Below are 22,593 nucleotides of genomic sequence, written 5' to 3'. Positions count from 1 at the left end.
AAAAGTGTACCCCACGCCTGTTCTGTATATTACCTCATATCTTGTACACAAAATGTATGTGACAGTCTTTTCATGAATCCATGCTGAGGCAGAAGAGGGAGAAGAAAATAACAACTACAGATTCCTCTCTCTTCCTTCTTCTGCAGCCGCCAGATAGGCAGCTCAAGATCAATGTGACATTGGAACATACTGCAATTACTTTACCAACACTAGTGCGAAACCTCCAGATTCTCTTACAACCACCACGTTGTGTCTTTCCCTCTCTCTGTCTCATTGTTTTGTTTCTACCCGTTATCGGTTTCATTTATTACTTCTCTCAAGCACTCATGCTCTCAAATGCATTAAACTGTACAGGGCAGCCGACCGTGCAGCGCAGCCACAAGCAGCAATTTAGTGAAGCACACATAGAAAGTCTGCCGTGTTTATCATATTGCTCACCACACCGGTGTTGTCACTCTCAGCTTGTGTGCCTCCCAGGTCCACAGTTTCTCAGGTGATTGATGGGCCAGTAATGGTGTTGGTTTGACAGCACTATAACCACCTCAGAAATTAAGTGATGAACCTGAGGCCAGTTCACATATCCAGCTTGTCTTTAAATAGATGTGATGCCATTTTATGTTCTCTAGATGCTCATTGGGTGGCAGCATAGACTAGAGGTTTACACAATTGGCCCTTGACATGAGGGAAACCAACTTTGTCTCTATTATCGTAAGCAAGGATTCGTGGTGGAAGGAGACGTCATAGAAAATGGTAAAGTAACATCATTTATAGTACTTTGATAAGATGCGATCAACCATAGTAAATGCTAAGAGGTAATTTTATACAAACCGAAAAGAACTGTATACAGAAAAGAAAAGTGCACATACAGGCTTGCTCTCACCTTAACTATCACTTTCCCTACAACACATCAAAGCTGCATTACACCAAAAAACTGAATTCACACTAATGTCATGGTGATCTATGATCTTAAAGTACTTCCCTGGTCATTGATTGAACCTTTAAAAACTAATTTCTGTATATCAAGGTTACATATTTAGAAGTTGCCTTTTTCACGCCTTGGCAGTAATGGCTTACTCCACAGCCTCCTTTCAAATGTGACGGTTTAAAAAGTTCCTGCAGCTGGAGCACACCAGCTCACCTACGACACTGCAAAAACTCTGTGTTACACAATGGCAAGTTATTGGACTTATTCAGCCATACATGTTCAATCTGGAACCTGATTCTGAAGAATAAGAAAGATACAGAAAGCTTCATCCTGCAAGTTGACAGAATTGGTTCGTTAGGTTTGCTATATACAAACCCTTGGAAGTCTGAATCCATGTTTATGAGAATGTTATTTGTATACTGCAGTTTTTGGTGCAGTGGGAAAGCCATAACACTGACTTTATTTTCCCGCATGGTATGTCTTCTATGATTTAACAAGAACACCATATGGACATGTCCAAAAAAAAAAAAAAAAAAAAAAAAAAAAAGTGCGACGTTTTGTGTTTGCGCATGCGTCGGCGTTGTGCTTCCTTGCTTGAGGCTCTAACTGAAGGTCTCCTAAAATTTGACCGAATTTAAGCTGTATTTTATATTCCGTTCTAAAGGATTTAGCTTTCGGACGTCCTGATACTACGTTTTAAGTCTCCTAGCCATGACAAGTGGAGTGTTGCTAACACACCGGCTTGCCTTTAGCATGTTAGCTAGCTAACCACCGGAGTCGGCCGATCAATTTTTGTTTCCGTTTTACCGCCAACACCTCAAATAGACATTTTATCCCAAGGACTATGTTTTTAACCTGTCACAACATCTATGCTGGACATAGTTTTCCTCTTCGACCACCACCGGACCTCATAAGTCATGCCTCCACTTACCCCCTCCATGACGGTGCCGAGGACCTCCATCTCACCGGTTCATCGTCGCTCTCAACGGCATGCGTCCTCTCTCCGACCCGGCTACGTACAGTTCACCCCTCGACCTGCATCCAACTCTCCAGCTCCGACCTCCAAACATCCTCCTCAGTGGCGACTCCAAAGTAAGACACATTAAATCACAAACAGCATCAACATGTTTTCCCGGTACCAAAGTTCTCGACCTGCTCCAGCCATAGACTGCAGATCCCATCCCTCCTCAGCAGACATCCACACTCCACGAAAGGTACTATTCACGTCGGCACCAACGACATCGATATTTAACAGTCCAACGTTTTAAAATGTGATTTTAGCAGTCTTTTTAAACTACTCAAGGACTGTAAACCATTAGTTTTTAATCTCTTGGCTCCTCCTTCTGGATGTTTTGGCAGCTGCTCAGTCTTCACACCTGTTTGCAGTCACCATGCTCCTCACAACTGTACTTTTTATTTACTGTTTAATCTCTTCTGGGAGCGGGCATCATTTTATAACAGAGATGGTTTTCACCTCAGTCCACAAGGTTCCAGAGCCCTCACTTCCAACATTCTTCATGTCAGCGCCACCTCCAAACACACCTGACAAACAGTTTCTCCAGCACACTTGGCCACTTGGCACCGGCAACTGAATTGAAGTCTTCTTCTTAATTATCACTTTCATCACAGATCTCACTCACTACCGCCACCCTCAGGCACGTACAACCATCTTGTATCACAGTTTTCAAATCCCAGTAATCTTAAGGAACAGGACTGTCATCCATAAGGACAATATCCACTTCAGATACACCAATAATGCATTTAAAATCAGAACCAATACAGCAGCTCTAGCTTCCACCACCAGCACACTCACACATACACGCACACATTACAAACCCACCGGTGACTTTGAACATGGCACTTTTAAACATGAGATCCCTTTTAAACAAAAAATTTCTTATTATCAGCCGATCGACATTTAGATAATCATGTTGGCTGTTGGTTTTTAGCTGAAACATGATTGAACACAGATGGACCAGCAGCTCTCATTCAAGTCTCACCTCCATATTACAACTTTTTATACTTCTCCAGAAAAGGTAAATAAGGTGGAGGTACAGCAAGTATCCTCTTAGCATCACTTGGATTGAAATAAATTGTTTTTAATGACTGCACATCTTTTGAATACCATTGTTTCACTTTTAGCGTCCCCCTATTTTATGTATGACAGTGTACAGAATACCCAAACGATGCCTTGTTTTATTTTTTCTCCATATTTTTCAGAGCTGCCCTCCATCATACACAGGAACTACAACCAAATTGTTATTTTGGGTGATTTTAATCTGCATGATGATAATCAGTCAGACTCTTTTGCTTCAGGATTTTTAAATTTGCTTAACTATATGATCTTTATTCAGCATGGAATAATCACCCAAGGGCTGTCTGCTAAGGTTTTCACATGAAATGTCAAACTGCTTTTTAATAGATCGATGCTCATCAGAACATATACAGACTTTGGGGGGAAAAAAATCAGCATTTCCTCGGTCATTTGTTACTGCCCAGTGAAATAAACACTCTTCATTCGGGACACTAAATGTGTTGATAAAGTGTGACATATTGCTGTAGATTTGTCAGACAACAGTAGTCTACTGTATATCCTTTTTTTTTTTTTTTTTTTTAAATTAAATTTTTAGAGCCCTGTACAGTGCATTTATTTCACCACATAGAATTCAGAGATGAAATGGCTGTAGGTAAATGGCAGTAAGTATGGACTATTTCAGACACAGGCACTGACTTATTTGTCCAACTTATTTATATGCAAAGGCAGTGCAGCCACTCAGTGCATGTGGGCTTATGGGTAACTGAGCCGGGATTTTATGTATTCATTATTTGTCCAGTTGGCAGGGACGTCGTGTCTGTGAATGGCAGAGTAGTCACTGAGTGTGTGCCATGAATTACTCTCAGTGACTGCACATTACAACAACAGCACCTACAGCGATTTCTTCAGGGCACTCATTGTAACAGCACCCTTTTCACTGTATACATATATGGAGTCTTATCAAACAGTAGCTATTTCAGGCCCTGACTTAAGAAAAGGGACATTGTAACTTTCGGTTGCACATGCATCCATTTATACTCTTGCACACAAACATTGACAATGGTTAGAGGAGAAGCAGGAAAGACATTTAGTTATAAATCTGAGTGGGAATAATTTTCTTTACATCTACATTATTTCTCTAAGGATGATTACTGCTCGCCCACTTATAAATCAAGCTGTTTATGCAGTCACTCAGAGCTGCTGTCATCACTCAGATGAGGTTTGTGGTTAATTATTTTTAGTTTTACAGATGGGCATTTATTAATTTGTTGTTGTTAAAATGTATGTATCCCCGAAGAAATGCTAATCAGCCCTTTTAGCAGTTTATTACGAGTCCCAAAGCTACAAATAACTTCATTTGCTTTATATAGCCAGTGCAACGTCAAATATCTGATACACTTTGCTGTACATGTCACATTTATCTCATCTTAATCTTAATCTCATTACCCTCAGGGGTCACTACTAACTGCTGTAATTGCCTCCATGCAAGTGTGAAAATCCATTAGCTGCCAGAGCTTCATGATTGTCAGACTCTAAATATTAACTGGAATCAACTATATCCAATCTTATGTTGTATACAAAAAGCTGAATATATGAATGTTAACCATCTCGTGTTTTCTAAAAGTAGGAAGAACTCGCCTACGCATGTATGAGAAGATCTTTGAAATCCCAGGAATGTAAAATTATATATGATTGCAATTAATCCCTTTTTGTTTGGAAATCAAAATGAAGCTCTGTTTTTGATGAGACATGCGAGTTAAATTTTCTGAAGAGGCTGGGGAAGACACGACACCTTAGATGGTTTGCTTAATATATTAAATTCAGCCACATAAAATATCAGTGTACATGAAATCCCATGCAGGCCGTTTGTGGCTTGATCAAAAAACTGACAGATTGGATGCTTCAGTCAGCTTTCCCAGAAGTCTTTTTCTCCCTCATAAAAAGTCTTTTTTGAGAGTGAATGATGTTGATTGTAATCAGATAGTAACTGTAGATCTGCCTCTGTCTCATCTGTTGGACTGTCTGTCTCTCTTTTTTCTCTCTGCCTTTGTCTTTGTCACTTTTCAATCAATAGAAACATTGTTCAGGCTCTCCATAGAATCCAAGAGGCAAGTTGTTTCTACCAGACAACAGTCTTTTGCATGCTGCATGCACAAGGCCTCAGAAAAAGTCACACTCCGAGAGAGATGCGTGGAACCACACAAATACATAAACACACACGCACACACTGGCAGACAAACTGCCCACATCGTTTGTCTGTAACCTTTAATCCTTTGTTCCCAAAGAGGCAGAGAAGGTCAGACCTCCTGATCTGAGCCATAAGTCACTGTAATCGTCCGTCTTTGTGCTGTCTTTTGAAACTGGTCAGTCACTGATGAAGGGTGTCTTGACTGTTGGAAAGCATGAAATGAAACTCGGATTCATCCATTAGTGTGAAAATACCATCTTCAAGTCTCATACAGTGTGTGTGAACATGAACAGGTAGAGCAATTATGGATTTTGGATGTTGCTGGATGAACTGGTCATTGGAAGGTTGTTATTTAATGACAGACTGATGGAAGTAGAAAAAACAGCAAATGTGAAAACCAGCATTGTCTGTACCATAATAAAAACACTGAGCGGCACGTTGGAAAGTTTTAATGATGTCTGGAGAAAGTCTCAGTGAGTGTAGCACCCCGCTTGTGGTCCCTTTAATTGTGCAGCTGTAAAGACACAAAAGCGGACAATAGAGTTGTGGTGTTTATCTGTTTAATGTCTTTTTTGGTCTTCTTTTGTGAAAACTGAGTATGCCAAGTATGCATTTTATGATGTATATTTTCCTTCTGGACTACATATAACTGTAACTGCAAGAATTTAATTAGAAAAAAATACTAAATACAGCGTCTTTGCAGATCTGTCCACTTATCATCTATGCACACACAGTAAGACTAAATTATTTTTATTTTTGATACACTACACATATGGACATGAACTATAATACATAGTGCTATGTGTTGCAGTATTATCCAGCCTGAATGTTTCTTTGTTTACCATGCACTGTGAGATCACTTGAAGCGTTCATGCTTCTTGGACATGTATTATTGTGTAACAGCATTAGCTGAGATTCATTGAGTGCTCTTTTGTGTTGATGTGACATACGGATACTAGAAAAGCTGGGCCTTGCACACACAGCACACTTATGTACAGCATCTAGTGATAGAATCGATTCACACTTTTTATTGATTTTCACAGAGTATGGTTGTGTCATTTATGATTTGGATGTGTCTTATAGACAGAAGTGAATCCTTATACAATGTTTTGGGTTTGGAGATACTTTATCTGTTGATCGGAGTTGAAAAAGCCACTTCAAATCTGAAATATGATCATAAAGCCAACACATTCCTCTAAACTAGTAATAAACTTGTACAACATAATTTAGTGACTATAAATAACAATGCTGCAAATGTTTGGATACAGTATATATCACATAGAGACGATGTGCGTTGATTCAAAATATCAACTTGATGGTTTTAATTGTTGCTGGTCTTTGTGGTGAAGCAGTTTGGAGGATTTTTCTGTTGTGTGTTTATAACAAATGGATGAATAACATCACAGATTGTGGGGAATTAAAACAGCAGGTCTGGAAGGAGTAGCTCTCGGGCCACTAAGAGGTTAAAAGAAGGGAGGTCATTAGTGGTGCTTGGCCAGACACTGATAGGTCACTGCTTAGTGGTCTGCTCTCTGCGGCTCTCATCCGTGAAGTAACGGGTCTCCGCCTCCGAGATGCACTGATTTGAGTTTGTTTTTCGGCCGCGCAAACAAAGCGGCAGACCGGAGCGGATTTAGCGGACCTGTCAGCATGGAGGAGTCCAGTCTGTGAAGCCTCTGCGCCTGAGTCCGTTGGAAGTTTGTGGAAGTTGTTCGACGGCGACTCGAAGGTAAAATGAGACACTAATGAACCCTGTCAGACTTTTACCGTTTTTTTTCCCCCCGACGTTCACAGCTTTGATGAAGCTGCACCGTCGGCTTTAACGTTTAGCTTTGAGTTTGAAATGCGCCACCTGCAACGACGTCAGTTTAGTCGGTAAGTTCAACTCAAAAACTCGGCGTGCGACACTGATTTACAACTTCCAAGTCGACGCTTTTAAGAGTGTCAACAGTGTATTGATTTGGTCACAGTAAACAGACTGTTGCTGTAATTCGGAGTGAATGCAGCCTGTAATTTCCTGCGTCGCTGTGAGCTAAGCGCTCCAGTAATGCACTTGCTGTGGCTTCAGTTCCTGCTGCCTGTCTCAGACAGATGCTGCTGTGTGTGGGGGGGACGCGTTTTTATTAGGCTTTAGTGTGAAAATAAACACATATAGACAACGACTATTCAAACATTCACGTGCTGTGTTAACTTCCAACCAAGCCTGTGTTAACTGTCCCAATAATAAAAGTTGTGCAGCACATTTGTATGATTTGAACCACATGTAGGTCCACTTTGAAAGTCCATTGTGGTACGGTACAATTCTGCAATTGACACTTCATTTTGGGGGGAAAAAAATCAGCATTTCCTCGGTCATTCGTTACTGCCCAGTGAAATAAACACTCTTCTTTCTTCATTCGGGACACTAAATGTGTTGATAAAGTGTGACATATTGCTGTAGAATTGTCAGACAACAGTAGTCTACTGTATATCCTATGCAAACCACTTTTTTTTTAAAATATAATTTTTAGAGCCCTGTACAGTGCATTTATTTCACCACATAGAATTCAGAGATGAAATGGCTGTAGGTAAATGGCAGTAAGTATGGACTATTTCAGACACAGGCACTGACTTATTTGTCCAACTTATTTATATGCAAAGGCAGTGCAGCCACTCAGTGCATGTGGGCTTATGGGTAACTGAGCCGGGATTTTATGTATTCATTATTTGTCCAGTTGGCAGGAACGTCGTGTCTGTGAATGGCAGAGTAGTCACTGAGTGTGTGCCATGAATTACTCTCAGTGACTGCACATTACAACAACAGCACCTACAGCGATTTCTTCAGGGCACTCATTGTAACAGCACCCTTTTCACTGTATACATATATGGAGTCTTATCAAACAGTAGCTATTTCAGGCCCTGACTTAAGAAAAGGGACATTGTAACTTTCGGTTGCACATGCATCCATTTATACTCTTGCACACAAACATTGACAATGGTTAGAGGAGAAGCAGGAAAGACATTTAGTTATAAATCTGAGTGGGAATAATTTTCTTTACATCTACATTATTTCTCTAAGGATGATTACTGCTCGCCCACTTATAAATCAAGCTGTTTATGCAGTCACTCAGAGCTGCTGTCATCACTCAGATGAGGTTTGTGGTTAATTATTTTTAGTTTTACAGATGGGCATTTATTAATTTGTTGTTGTTAAAATGTATGTATCCCCGAAGAAATGCTAATCAACCCTTTTAGCAGTTTATTACGAGTCCCAAAGCTACAAATAACTTCATTTGCTTTATATAGCCAGTGCAACGTCAAATATCTGATACACTTTGCTGTACATGTCACATTTATCTCATCTTAATCTTAATCTCATTACCCTCAGGGGTCACTACTAACTGCTGTAATTGCCTCCATGCAAGTGTGAAAATCCATTAGCTGCCAGAGCTTCATGATTGTCAGACTCTAAATATTAACTGGAATCAACTATATCCAATCTTATGTTGTATACAAAAAGCTGAATATATGAATGTTAACCATCTCGTGTTTTCTAAAAGTAGGAAGAACTCGCCTACGCATGTATGAGAAGATCTTTGAAATCCCAGGAATGTAAAATTATATATGATTGCAATTAATCCCTTTTTGTAGCCTGAAAAAAGGAGATGAATGGAAATCAAAATGAAGCTCTGTTTTTGATGAGACATGCGAGTTAAATTTTCTGAAGAGGCTGGGGATGACACGACACCTTAGGTGGTTTGCTTAATATATTAAATTCAGCCACATAAAATATCAGTGTACATGAAATCCCATGCAGGCCGTTTGTGGCTTGATCAAAAAACTGACAGATTGGATGCTTCAGTCAGCTTTCCCAGAAGTCTTTTTCTCCCTCGTAAAAAGTCTTTTTTGAGAGTGAATGATGTTGATTGTAATCAGATAGTAACTGTAGATCTGCCTCTGTCTCATCTGTTGGACTGTCTGTCTCTTTTTTTTCTCTCTGCCTTTGTCTTTGTCACTTTTCAATCAATAGAAACATTGTTCAGGCTCTCCATAGAATCCAAGAGGCAAGTTGTTTCTACCAGACAACAGTCTTTTGCATGCTGCATGCACAAGGCCTCAGAAAAAGTCACACTCTGAGAGAGATGCGTGGAACCACACAAATACATAAACACACACGCACACACTGGCCGACAAACTGCCCACATCGTTTGTCTGTAACCTTTAATCCTTTGTTCCCAAAGAGGCAGAGAAGGTCAGACCTCATGATCTGAGCCATAAGTCACTGTAATCGTCCGTCTTTGTGCTGTCTTTTGAAACTGGTCAGTCACTGATGAAGGGTGTCTTGACTGTTGGAAAGCATGAAATGAAACTCGGATTCATCCATTAGTGTGAAAATACCATCTTCAAGTCTCATACAGTGTGTGTGAACATGAACAGGTAGAGCAATTATGGATTGTGGATGTTGCTGGATGAACTGGTCATTGGAAGGTTGTTATTTAATGACAGACTGATGGAAGTAGAAAAAACAGCAAATGTGAAAACCAGCATTGTCTGTACCATAATAAAAACACTGAGCGGCACTTTGGAAAGTTTTAATGATGTCTGGAGAAAGTCTCAGTGAGTGTAGCACCCCGCTTGTGGTCCCTTTAATTGTGCAACTGTAAAGACACAAAAGCGGACAATAGAGTTGTGGTGTTTATCTGTTTAATGTCTTTTTTGGTCTTCTTTTGTGAAAACTGAGTATGCCAAGTATGCATTTTATGATGTATATTTTCCTTCTGGACTACATATAACTGTAACTGCAAGAATTTAAGTAGAAAAAAATACTAAATACAGCGTCTTTGCAGATCTGTCCACTTATCATCTATGCACACACAGTAAGACTAAATTATTTTTATTTTTGATACACTACACATATGGACATGAACTATAATACATAGTGCTATGTGCTGCAGTACTATCCAGCCTGAATGTGTTTCTTTGTCACCATACACTGTGAGATCACTTGAAGCGTTCATGCTTCTTGGACATGTATTGTGTAACAGCATTAGCCGAGATTCATTGAGTGCTCTTTTGTGTTGATGTGACATACGGATACTAGAAAAGCTGGGCCTTGCACACACAGCACACTTATGTACAGCATCTAGTGATAGAATCGATTCACACTTTTTATTGATTTTCACAGAGTATGTATGTGTCATTTATGATTTGGATGTGTCTTATAGACAGAAGTGAATCCTTATACAATGTTTTGGGTTTGGAGATACTTTATCTGTTGATCGGAATTGAAAAAGCCACTTCAAATCTGAAATATGATCATAAAGCCAACACGTTCCTCTAAACTAGTAATAAACTTGTACAACATAATTTAGTGACTATAAATAACAATGCTGCAAATGTTTGGATACAGTATATATCACATAGAGACGATGTGCGTTGATTCAAAATATCAACTTGATGGTTTCAATTGTTGCTGGTCTTTGTGGTGGAGCAGTTTGGAGGATTTTTCTGTTGTGTGTTTATAACAAATGGATGAATAACATCACAGATTGTGGGGAATTAAAACAGCAGGTCTGGAAGGAGTAGCTGTCGGGCCACTAAGAGGTTAAAAGAAGGGAGGTCATTAGTGGTGCTTGGCCAGACACTGATAGGTCACTGCTTAGTGGTCTGCTCTCTGCGGCTCTCATCCGTGAAGTAACGGGTCTCCGCCTCCGAGATGCACTGATTTGAGTTTGTTGTTCGTCCGCGCAAACAAAGCGGCAGACCGGAGCGGATTTAGCGGACCTGTCAGCATGGAGGAGTCCAGTCTGTGAAGCCTCTGCGCCTGAGTCCGTTGGAAGTTTGTGGAAGTTGTTCGACGGCGACTCGAAGGTAAAACGAGACACTAATGAACCCTGTCAGACTTTTACCGGGTTTTTTTCCTCCGACGTTCACAGCTTTGATGAAGCTGCACCGTCGGCTTTAACGTTTAGCTTTGAGTTTGAAATGCGCCACCTGCAACGACGTCAGTTTAGTCGGTAAGTTCAACTCAAAAACTCGGCGTGCGACACTGATTTACAACTTCCAAGTCGACGCTTTTAAGAGTGTCAACAGTGTATTGATTTGGTCACAGTAAACAGACTGTTGCTGTAATTCGGAGTGAATGCAGCCTGTAATTTCCTGCGTCGCTGTGAGCTAAGCGCTCCAGTAATGCACTTGCTGTGGCTTCAGTTCCTGCTGCCTGTCTCAGACAGATGCTGCTGTGTGGGGGGGGACGCGTTTTTATTAGGCTTTAGTGTGAAAATAAACACATATAGACAACGACTATTCAAACATTCACGTGCTGTGTTAACTTCCAACCAAGCCTGTGTTAGCTGTCCTAATAATAAAAGTTGTGCAGCACATTTGTGCATCAGTCGTAGGTTCGATCCCCGGCTGTTCCTGTCCATGCTTTTACTTTGCGATATCATCTTCTCTTGACTACATGTTACCATCTGATAGTTGTGATGATTCCATTGTATGTAGCCAAAATTAAGTTTTTCATCATTTTAGAACATATTTTTTGTGTCTCCTGTGAGCCTACAGTCCCACAACAGAGGAGAAACTACCATCCTCATGTTTCTTTACTTCCCCTTAAGATTAAAAAATATGCCCCAGATTTGCAGCCTCTTGCAATATCACAGGTCCTCTGGGCCACTCACTTCAGGACAATTCATGCTTTCCGTGTACTAATCTGCAACGGTAAGCGTGTCATAAATTGTGTCGTTCACTCATGTCGGTAAAAATCCCCAAAGGTCTTCTGCACGCAGACTTCTTTGTAGATGCCGATGTGCAAGCAAAATTTGTGTGCTGTCTGCACTGCAAGGCCTTCAATTGCACATGCACCAGGAAAACAAGTGATACTTATGACTAATGATGTCCCAAAAAATTATTTTTATTTTTACAGCTGATACGGTCAAAGTCATTTAATATCTAGCATCTGCTAACACCTAATATCATTTACCTGGATAATTCAACCTTCGGTATTGTAGATTCGCTTACTGTTCAAACTGATTGACCCAAGGAGGCGGTCACATACATGTTGGCAAGCAGAGAGCATTGTGGGAGTATAGCTAGGAAAGGAGCACTGTGATAAAGACTTTGATGAGGCCAAAGGACTTGAGGCCAGTGAACAAGTGTTAACAGAGGTTGTGATAAACTGGGATGCTGTTTTTTAAATATCAGCATAACATCTGATTGCTGCATTAGTAGCTTGCTTCACTATTTCAAAAAGAATCGGGCATGCGTCATAGCTGAGAATAATTAGTACAAAATTCCCATTCCGGGTTCTGATTTTAGTAACGTGCTTGGGACTTTCCTACTATATTCATATTGTTTAAATCTACTGTGAAGACCTCTTAATTTAAGTAGTCACTGCTAGACTTTGGAGCGTTGATTCGTACATGCTTTACACTGATTGAACCCCAAATGTCTGCCCACTATGCTCCGCACCCCTCTGGAACAATCACATATGTTACATACAAGTCAATCTGGAGTCAGAAGTTATATCCTCTAGAAGTGCAAAATTACAGGCAGCCTTTCAGAAACATCCACATGAGCCCTGTAGTTATGTTTTTTTTTCTTTGTGCAATATGAAGGGCAATGTAGTTGTCCATGTTGCTAACCAATGTGTACCTGTTTTTGTATGATTTGAACCACATGTAGGTCCACTTTGAAAGTCCATGGTGGTACGGTACAATTCTGCAATTGACACTTCATTTCATGTGGCTTTCTCCACTCCTTCCGCTATCTACATGTTACCCTTTTCTAAATGCCCTTCAGTAAGGGAAACTACGACATCCTCCAGGCTAACAACTCCCTACACTAAAAGTTAAGTAGTAATACAGCCCTGTTGTTTTTTTAATTTCTTTAGGGTTAATCAGTCATTTTCATGACAGCACTCGACTCCGTTCGTTAAAATGTTCCACCAAATCCCCTGTCATTATTTTTAAAGAACATTGTCACTGCATTCTTCGCTTAGCTCCAGCCTATATTATTGTGATTGGTTTAATAACAAGTTTCTCCTATAGCGAACCTTAGCATCTGGCTATGCGAAACTATCACTCACTGAACAAAGTACATGCGGTGTGTCCGCGGCCTTTTTCCTGAAGAAGTGTGGGCAGCTGTTCAGTTAGATGTAAACCTACGGACACCGAAATGGCATGTTTGGAACAAGGCCAAAAGCAGCTGTATTATTGACATGGTAGAATTAACAATCTGTGGAGCATTTTCAGCTGAAACTTAAAATACACACTCTGGGGACATGTGCTATTGACATTATCTTTTTAAAAAGGGGTGTGACATGGTGCCTTTTAAATTTTCAGCTACTTTTTAGATTGTTTCATTCATAATTCATTTTGTTATTTAAGCTATAAATTTCGGTCTGTTGAATCATGCTTTTAAAAAAGCGTGGTTTTACTGCTTTCATATGGCCATATCTTGATATATGCAGCCCACCTACACAATGGTTCCTCTTGTTCTGTGTTTTAACCTTGACATTGCCTTCAACAGTCACTTTGCTGAACAAGACACAAAAGAAATACAAGAAACAAGGGATATGTGACCTTTTTATCAAATGCTTTTTCCACGGCTACATCCAGCAGTTTGTTAAAACTTCTTTTTCATGATGTAGTTCTGAGTAATTTAGTCCACATTAAATAGAAACTATCCCCTTTTTTTCCATATATCTCCTTTGGACATCGCCAGCTTGTTTACTGTGGCCTGTTGTTGTGAGAGTTAGGTTGAAGCAAACACAAACTTTCTAGGAGCTGACAAAGAGGTGGCATTACAAAGGAGATTTAGATGAAATGGAGCTGAGTCAATTCACAGCGAAAACTTAGGACACTGTTTTTCCAGTCGTCTCTTTTGTGTACATTTGCAGTAGTTTTCATTCACTGTAACCAAATTGTTTTTACCAAACAGCTGTGTTCTGCGCTTATTTGTATTAAAGGAAAGTTCAACCTGTTTTAGTCATTCATAGTCATCTTTCTGCGCTGGAAATTGGTCTATGAGTGACGTTTAAATAATTTCTTTATTTCTGGTGATGTACTGCTGCACCCTCTGGGGGCGCTAGTGCTGTCGAATGCACATTGGAAGCTGGTATGTACATTTTAAGGTAATAACCTGAAGCAGTTAGCAGCTGTACAGTGTAGCATATATGCTGCACATAAAGTAATCTGTGCTATAGTAAGGCTCAGGGAAGGAACATATTCAGACCTTGGTGACTGCATTGAAGATAATGAAGCATGGGGAATTTAAACAGATACAGATCCTTGGTTGGTTGGTTTTATAATGTGACCGTGACTGTCCAGCTGTTCGAGAGGACGTCTGCTACGTTGTGCACATGCAGCACAGCATGCAAGGAGAAAAACTCTTCAGGGGGTGTGAAGCTGAATGTGCAGATTATCCCCAAGTGTCGCAGCAGGATCTTGTTCAGTGTGTGTGTGTGTGTGCATGCACATTTTTGCAGGTGCCTCATTATTTGTTTTCTGAGGAATAATATCTTAAGCTTATAGGCTATGATATTTTCATTTCACACAGTACAAGCATTTGACTTTTGAAGCTATAAGAGAAACTGCAAATGCTGTTCGTCAAAGGAACAGTTCAGACTGGCCTCTTAACCAAACTCAAATGAGAATATTGTCTCAATTGTCCTTTCAGCTTCATCTCAAAGCCCTGTGATTTGTTTATCATAGCTTAGCACAAACGATGGAAACTTTTTAACAGTCTACTTATTTATTGTACACTAAATTATTAACACATGTACTGCGTAACACCTCAGAAAGTGAAACCGCTACTGTTTATATTATTTCTCAAAAGGCACAGTGACTGCGATATCTCAAAAACCTCTCCTGTCACCTTTGCACATCTTTACACATCCAAAAAACACTTAGATGTATTACTAATTAGTATATTTTGTTAATAATGAAAAGACCTTTATCTCACTGACAGGAAAACAACAGTGTGCACCCAACAGGCGCAGTTATAATGCTTAACTCTTGGCAACCATCGCTTTAGCCAGCTCTTTCTGAATCAGAACACTTTAAATGCTTCTCACACTCTCATGTCTCCCAGTTTCCGACAGCATCTCTTCTCTCAGCTGTTTGTGGTTGTCAGGCCTGGGAAAGTGCTGCTTAACCCCACAGGAAATGACAGTTGGTGAACAGACAGTGCTGTTGCTCGCAGTTCTGTTTTCCTCAGAAGTTTTAGAGTTATTTTTTTGACATTGATACTCTGTTATGTTTTCTTAGCTTGACTTATCAAAGAGTGGCTTGTAAACCTATTGTCTCAGCTTACAACCTATAATCAATTTCATATACTCTGCCGCAGTTGTGTCTTCTACGTTTCAAATTACAAATTGCCCCTCAGGGATTAATAAAGTATTTCTATTCTATTCTAACAGACAGTTCTGCCCACTTAAATATGTTCTTTCAGTGGTGATGTTCAAGATGCAGAGGCACATTTTTTCCATTGTGGTTAACAGGTTCAGATATTTTGGTTATGTACTCCATTGGTAAACCTATACTGATATGACTGTTTTAGGTGATGGGATTATTGTTTCTGTGTCAGTGCCTTGCTTCTATAGAACATGTAGGTTTGTGGTCTGGACTTCCCCGTTTGAGCACTCTGTGTGGGTTTAGACATGGATTCGGTAACTGGTATCTGTTTAAAGGGCTTTTTTTGGTAAGCAAAGAGTTAAAAACGGATTGCAGTGTTCTTGTCTTCCCTTCGAAAACTGAGGCTTTAAAGGGATTTAAACCATCAGTTGGATTACCAGTTTAGGGAAACAAAGCCAATCAATTCATATAAAATGGTAAAATATTATTAGAAATCTGCCTGCAGCCAAAGCAGTTTTGCCGTTAATGAGGAAGCTTTAATAAGTTGTTTAGATTATTAGATTATTTGTGGGCGAGGATCTAAAAAGTCTCAGATCTTATCCTATTATGGCTGCTTTAGCTCTAAAAGCAACACTACCTGCAGATTTTTATTCAGTACTTTATTTAAAAGTGGATGTTCTAACAACATGGACATAGGTGCTTTACAGTGTTGTTCGGGATGTTGTGTACCAGCAAGGGCAGGTCTGATTTGTTCAGATCCTCCAGACTACATAATAATTTTAGCAGTTTTGGGGGACATGAGTACAGTTTCAGCACAGCCAGATGGAAATCTGGCTACACAGACACATCATTCTTACTAACAACACCAAATGTTAGAGGCAGTATAGCATGACCGATCCAAATGGAATGTCTCATCAGTACTTCATTAGCTAGTGTCATTTAATGGCTTCTAATTCTTGTCATAAAACTAAAACGTAATAGCCTGAATCTGACTTAATTTAGACAAATCTTGCCATTATTTAGGTTAAAACACTGCTAAGAAACAACTGTTTGTATTTTTGGTGGCTTGAATGAAAAAATCCAAAGCTTCTAGTTTGATTCCTCTTGATTTCATTGACTGTTTTTTTGTCTATCCATCCATCAATCCATATTCCTCTGTAATCCGGGGTTGGGTCGCATTGTCAGCAAGCTAAGCAGGGCTTCCAGGGATCCATCTTCCCAACAATGTTTTCCAGTTCTTCCTGGGGGTAACTCTGGCACTCCTAGGCCGGATGAGTTATGTAACCCCTTTAGCAAGTTCTTGAACTACCCTGGTTTGTCCTTCCAGTTTGGAGTATGTGGAAAACCCCCAAAGGAAGGCATACAGGGGGCATCCTAATCAGATGCCTGAACCACCTCAGGTAGTTCCTTTAAATTAGCAGTGACTCCACTCCAGGTCCTTCCACATGTCTGAATTCATCACCTTATCTATAAGACTGAGCCCAGCCACCCTACGTGGGAAACCCATTTCGGACACTTGTATCGACAGCCTCATTCTTTCATTCGCTACCCAGACCTCATGACCATGGGCAAGGGTTGTAACATGGACCAGTTGGTACATTGAGAGCTTTGTCTTCTGGCTGAGCACCTTCGTCACCATGATGGTCTGGTACAATGTCTTCATTACCGCTGATTCTGCCCCAATCTCTGTCCGTCTCACACTCCATTTTTCTGTCATTTGTGAACAATGTCTCAAGATACTCAAATGTCTTTACTTGGGGCAGAAACTTACTTGAAATCCAGACAGAGCAATCTGCTAGTTTCTGCCATAGAATCGTGGCCTCAGACGTGCTGGTGCTCAGTGACTCTCTTCCTGGCAAATTCACCCTCAGCTGCAAACTGCACCAGTACTCAATGGTGGTTGTGATCTTTTGCAGTTTTCAGAACCGTGTCATTTGCAAAATGCAGAGATGCAACTCTGGGGTCCCCAAACTGGACACCATCCTCACCTTGAGAGTGTATAGTAATTTTGCATTTATTAGAGCTCCTTAAGGCTTATACTGATCACACTGCAAAACCTGCTGCTTTCTCTTTTCCCTTTTCAGTTTCTTCTGCTTATCCGAAAAAACATGCAAATTCTCAGAATTTATTGAGCATGGAATCAGTGCCAGTTAGTGAACCAGTGTGTCTGATTTGGTGAGCTTCTGTTTCAGTTATGATGTGACCTGCTGCATGGAAATCCAGAGCCTATAGTAGGATAGAGATACAAAATTTAGTGTCAGCCTGCAGCACTATGACCTAGTTTTTGCCTTAGATTTATTCAAAACAGATTTTGGTACGGTCTGATCAGCACTCATCAATCACAGAATATCTAGTATTGCACACCCTCAGCTAAAATACGATGCTTTTGAAGCTGTCTGAGATTGTTTTAATTTGCCCAAATATATCTAAACTTCCCTTCATCTCAGTTTTGAATCACAGTTAGCTATGATGCATCTCTTCTGCAGCCTCACACAATACTACTTACTATACTTCATCAAAGAGAGTGCCTGTTTCCATAGTGTATCAAGGCTATTTTTAGAAGGCAGGGTGCCTAAATAAGAGATGAAAGCATGGGTTTTGATCAGTACAGAAAGTGTCTCAAGAGAAGGAGGAGGCAGCCCTCTTTTTTTGATGAGAACTGTGGGACATAGGATTGCTTGCCAAGTCTGATTTAAAAAGATTCTGTATTGGTTAGCTGCATGGTAAAGTTTGCTGCAAGGAAGCCTTGAGATAGTCTTTCAGTTTCGAAGCTGCTACTATAACATGTAGGTTTGTAATGAATGACTCATGACCCAAAAATAATCCTCCCACTGTATTTGCAATGAAGCCATTTTACAGTAAATGATTTCCCTTCCTAGTGAATGGTATAAAACCAGAGTTGGGGCTTTATTAAGAGAGAGAGCAGTCTTATTTGAGCACGTCATTTGCAGTACAATGTGTGCCTTCGTCTTTACAGTGAGTCAGTGTGCTGTTCTGGAGCACCAGCCGGATTTATACAGTAGATTAGTGTAGGAATGGGAAAAGGTAAGATGAGGTCCTTTGTGTTACGTGAGCAGAGTTCATAATCTCATCATACCTTCACCGGGGATGTAATATTTGCCCATCAGCCAGCTAGATTCAGCGTTCTAAAGCACTGTGACACTGTTCAGTTTTCTACCTGAGTGGGTAGTAGTTCAATGAAGCGTTTGGGGAGTCAGTTGTTTTGTATGGGCACCACACCTTAACACATCAAGAGCATCATGCCTGAGAAAGGCATTATGCAGAGGAAGAGTATAAATATTTTAAGTGAATACGTTATTTTATCTTATTTGTTTGCCCCTTTTGTATAGAAAATAACACTTTTGCTCAATAAAATCTTGCCGCCTTACATTGTACACATCAAATGCCACTGCTTCTTCAGTTCTTTCTTGTGTGGGTTGTACATTTACTGAAGTAACAAACTCCAAAACACATCATGATGTGTACTTGACATTGTTAACATAAACATACTGAGAGTAGTACAACAAACATTTCAAAAACAGGTCTGATTAGGTGTTAAATTTGAGTCTTGAGTTTGTTCAGGGATATACTGACACCAAAGTACAGCATAGAGCTGTGATGTTTATCTGTGCAATGTGTTTTTTGCTGTACTTATATACTTTTTAGATATTTTTTTGGCTTGCTATGTGATAGTATTTAGGTGGAAAGACTGGGTTTGAAGTATGTCAAATGTGAATTTCATAATGTGTACTATCTGACTGAATGTACCTGTAACTTCAAGAGCTGAATTTGATGAAAAAAATAGTAAATACAGTGATTTCCAAGACCTTTTAATTCTTTATTCAATCATTGAAGGAACTGAAACACGGTAAAACACATCAAAATGTGTGTTTAACATAATTAATGCAAACTTGCTGTGAGCAGCACAACAGACTTCCAAAACCAGTCTGGTTGGCATTTAAAATTTGAATCTTGAGTTTGTTGAGGGGCATATGAAGCAGCTCTTCTCTCAGAGTTGGAATACCTGATTGGCACCTCCTGTCTTTTGCTGTCGATCCAGTACTTTCTGCACAAGTTGTTTCTAAGCCTTCTGTCTGCCAAGGAGCAAGCGTACCAAATTTAAAAGAGCACGCTCTCCCTCCCGCTTTGAAAAAATGATGTTTCAAATCTGTTATGGCCACATGCTTCTACTAACCACGCTGATATCAGTGCTACATCCACTGCCATAGCTGCGATTCACCAGTCACACAGTAGTCATTAGATTGGTTTCACAGTGCTGCTTAGTGAAGTATCAAAAGCCTGCTGCTTAATTTATGGTTCAGAATTCCATATAAGGACAAAAGATGTGATTTTAAAATACCAACTTCTGTACTCCAAGGACAGCAGCCTAATCTTTTTAATAGCACTTTTCATACTTTATCCACCATGACAAAAAGATTTCCCAGTCCCATATGCTGTAGATTTTGTGCACTTGTAAATAATTCATTTGACTAATCAGAGCACTGCTAATCAGAGCTGCATGTATTTCCATGAGTGTTTGTTAATCAGCATTAGCATGCCTCTATAATCTGCCCACAGCCTTTGACATTGTGCTGACAGAGACATAGTGCTAAGAATAGAGTGGCAGGGAACAATAGAGCTGAACTTTGATGGTCAGTAATGACGCGTGAAAGTCAAGCAAATCACACGGCTGCTCTGTGCTGTGCAGTCATCGCGGTGATGGAAAACTCTGATCTGTGTCTCAGCTGTAACAGCAAAGCTACTCTGTGGTAGGTCCATCTGTTGACTCCACTAATGTACGCATGGCGAAGTGCAAAAAGGCGCTGAGGCGAAAGATGGCTAGACCATTAGGGTCTTCCTGCTGTGCACTGTAGTTTTAATATTGTTACAGTATACAGGTGCATCAACAGGCTCTCCAGCTATAGCAGTTGTTCATGGTATTTCTCTCATGCATAACTCTGGGAAAGTCTATAATGCAGTCTATAATCTGTTAAACAACTAGAATGAAATCCACGCATAAAAGTCTTGGCAGGAAGTTAAATGAACTTTTTCACTGTCTTAGTCATGCTTCCTTGCTCTAAATGACATCAAGTGCTCACCCGGATTGAGCCCAGCGATGTCAGAGTACAACCTGAGGCTACTGGAACGTGTGAAACTGTAACGAGAAACGATGTTTTACCATGATTAATGCATGATGTTTCCCCACGTCCACACTCAGCCTCCAGGTCAGTGTGTGTGTTGCAACATTTACACCGTGTTGAATTACAGGCAGTATTTAATGACAAAAGTTTCCTCTTAGATAGCATGGAGGGCTATTCGCACCTCAGTGTGGAAATCTAAATACAAAAGATCAAATCAGTGTTGTGATGTTCGACTTTAAAATGAATGCTCTTAGAATGTTCAAACAACCACAACATATTTGTTATGAATTAAGTTATAAGATGTAATCCACATTATTATCAGATTTAAAATTCATATTTCTTCACACCCTACAGCTCTTAATAATGATGTATAAATAATAATAGACTATAAGATAGATGTGGCCACAGTGACGTAATCCAGTGGTTTGTCGACCCACTTTGAAGCCTCGTGTAGGAATTTTGCCATCGCTATCTTGGTTAAATTGAATTGGAATTTAAAGAATGAGGGGTGGAGCTGACTTAGAGCGTACCCTGCTTTACTGTCTATTTTGCTCTAAATAGGACCATATTTACAAAATCAACATTATGCCTTATTGAAGGAGACTTGAAACCAGTGATTGAAACCGTAAAAATATTTGGAAAATGTTTATTGAGATAATAAATCCAATTGGAAGTCAGGTTATTTTCTCATATGCTTATATACAATTGGATTTCTTTGTGCAACCAGCGGAGTTGCGCTCTGCTGGCTATTAGAAAGAATATAGGCTTAAGCCACTTCCATATTGGCCCAATTTTTCAGATCCACAAGCTGCTTCTATTTTCTGTTGATATAATAAAGCTATATGTAGGTGTTAGAAAATAAAAAAATAATGTAACTGATGTGATATAATTGTGAACACTGATTTAAAGTATTCTTAATATGATTAAAACCCTGATATATGTAAAAGTATACATAATTCTACATACTTACCTTGATAAGTAAGTGGTATTTGTGCATGTACCTGAAAGTAATATTAAAGTAAAATATTTGATGGATGCTCACTGCAGACCTTCTACCACAGTCTATGATCTATACCCATCAAAGTGGGCTGGGCTATACAGCAGCCAGGGTCGTTCACTCTTAGCAGTTTATAAAAGAAAAATTTAAAAAGCAGTTTTGCCTTTATATTATGAAAAAATTGAAAATTAAAAAGCTTTATGTAATTTCCATTTTCCTAAATAGCTAGCAGCTGAGGTCCACACTCAGTCAGTTTGGCCTGACAGTTCGAAGTTGCATGTATGTATGAATGCATGTATGTGTGTGCATTTGTTTAGATCGACATTGTGCATATTTATTGTTACTTAAACAGCACCGTGAAGGAACATTTATAAAGGATTTCAGTTTGTCAGCATTTCCTTGTTCTGTGTTTAAAATGTTTTTCTATCCCAGAGTTTTAAAGGACGGAGTTGTTTCACTAATGCATTTGATAGCACAAATCATAATAAATATTAAATACTGAGTTTGTGATTATTTAGTAATGCAAGTAGAAAGAATGAATAGTTCATTATTATCTATGATTTAGCTGTTCTTAATTATTTATAATAAACAAGGATATAATTAGTCATGACAATGCACAAAAAGCCAAAATTGCACATTAATGTCTACAGTAAGGTTTGGTTCTACTGTTGGCTTAATTAGCTTGGATTTTGACAACTTATTGAAACTTTAATGCCTTGTGTCTTCAGTTTTTTAAACGCAGCACACAAAATATTAAGAGAGCCAATTACTGTCTCTGAACAGCTGTCATAGCACAATATAATGCGATGCAGAATATGCAGATGTGTCAAGTAGTAATATGTCTGGTAGAATGCTCAGTTTTGGTTTTTTAAATAAAACTTTTGTGATTAAAAGTTAAGGGTTTTAATGCTGTAGTGAATAAAATGACACAATAGGTAGGACACATGAACAACTTCAGTACCACTGTCTTCGC

General features: G+C 39.6%; 1 protein-coding gene across 15 annotated transcripts in view; it reads left to right on the top strand.

The window, feature by feature from the left end:
• gramd1bb (GRAM domain containing 1Bb) overlaps positions 1–22,593 on the top strand; it is a 118,790-nt gene that overhangs the window by 14,202 nt on the left and 81,995 nt on the right. For 2 of the 15 annotated variants that reach the window (XM_055012110.1, XM_055012107.1), the window contains exon 1: positions 10,852–10,998. The exons of the other annotated variants lie outside the window; for them this stretch is intronic. The gene's annotated coding sequence lies outside the window, so the exon portion shown is untranslated. Of the gene's footprint in view, positions 1–10,851; positions 10,999–22,593 lie in introns of those variants that run through there. 15 annotated transcript variants of the gene reach the window in all.

This window comes from Amphiprion ocellaris, chromosome 7 (assembly GCF_022539595.1).
Source record: "Amphiprion ocellaris isolate individual 3 ecotype Okinawa chromosome 7, ASM2253959v1, whole genome shotgun sequence".
NCBI lineage: Eukaryota > Metazoa > Chordata > Actinopteri > Pomacentridae > Amphiprion > Amphiprion ocellaris.
Note: the sequence above shows the minus strand (reverse complement) of the source record. Positions and strands in the feature narration are given on the sequence as shown.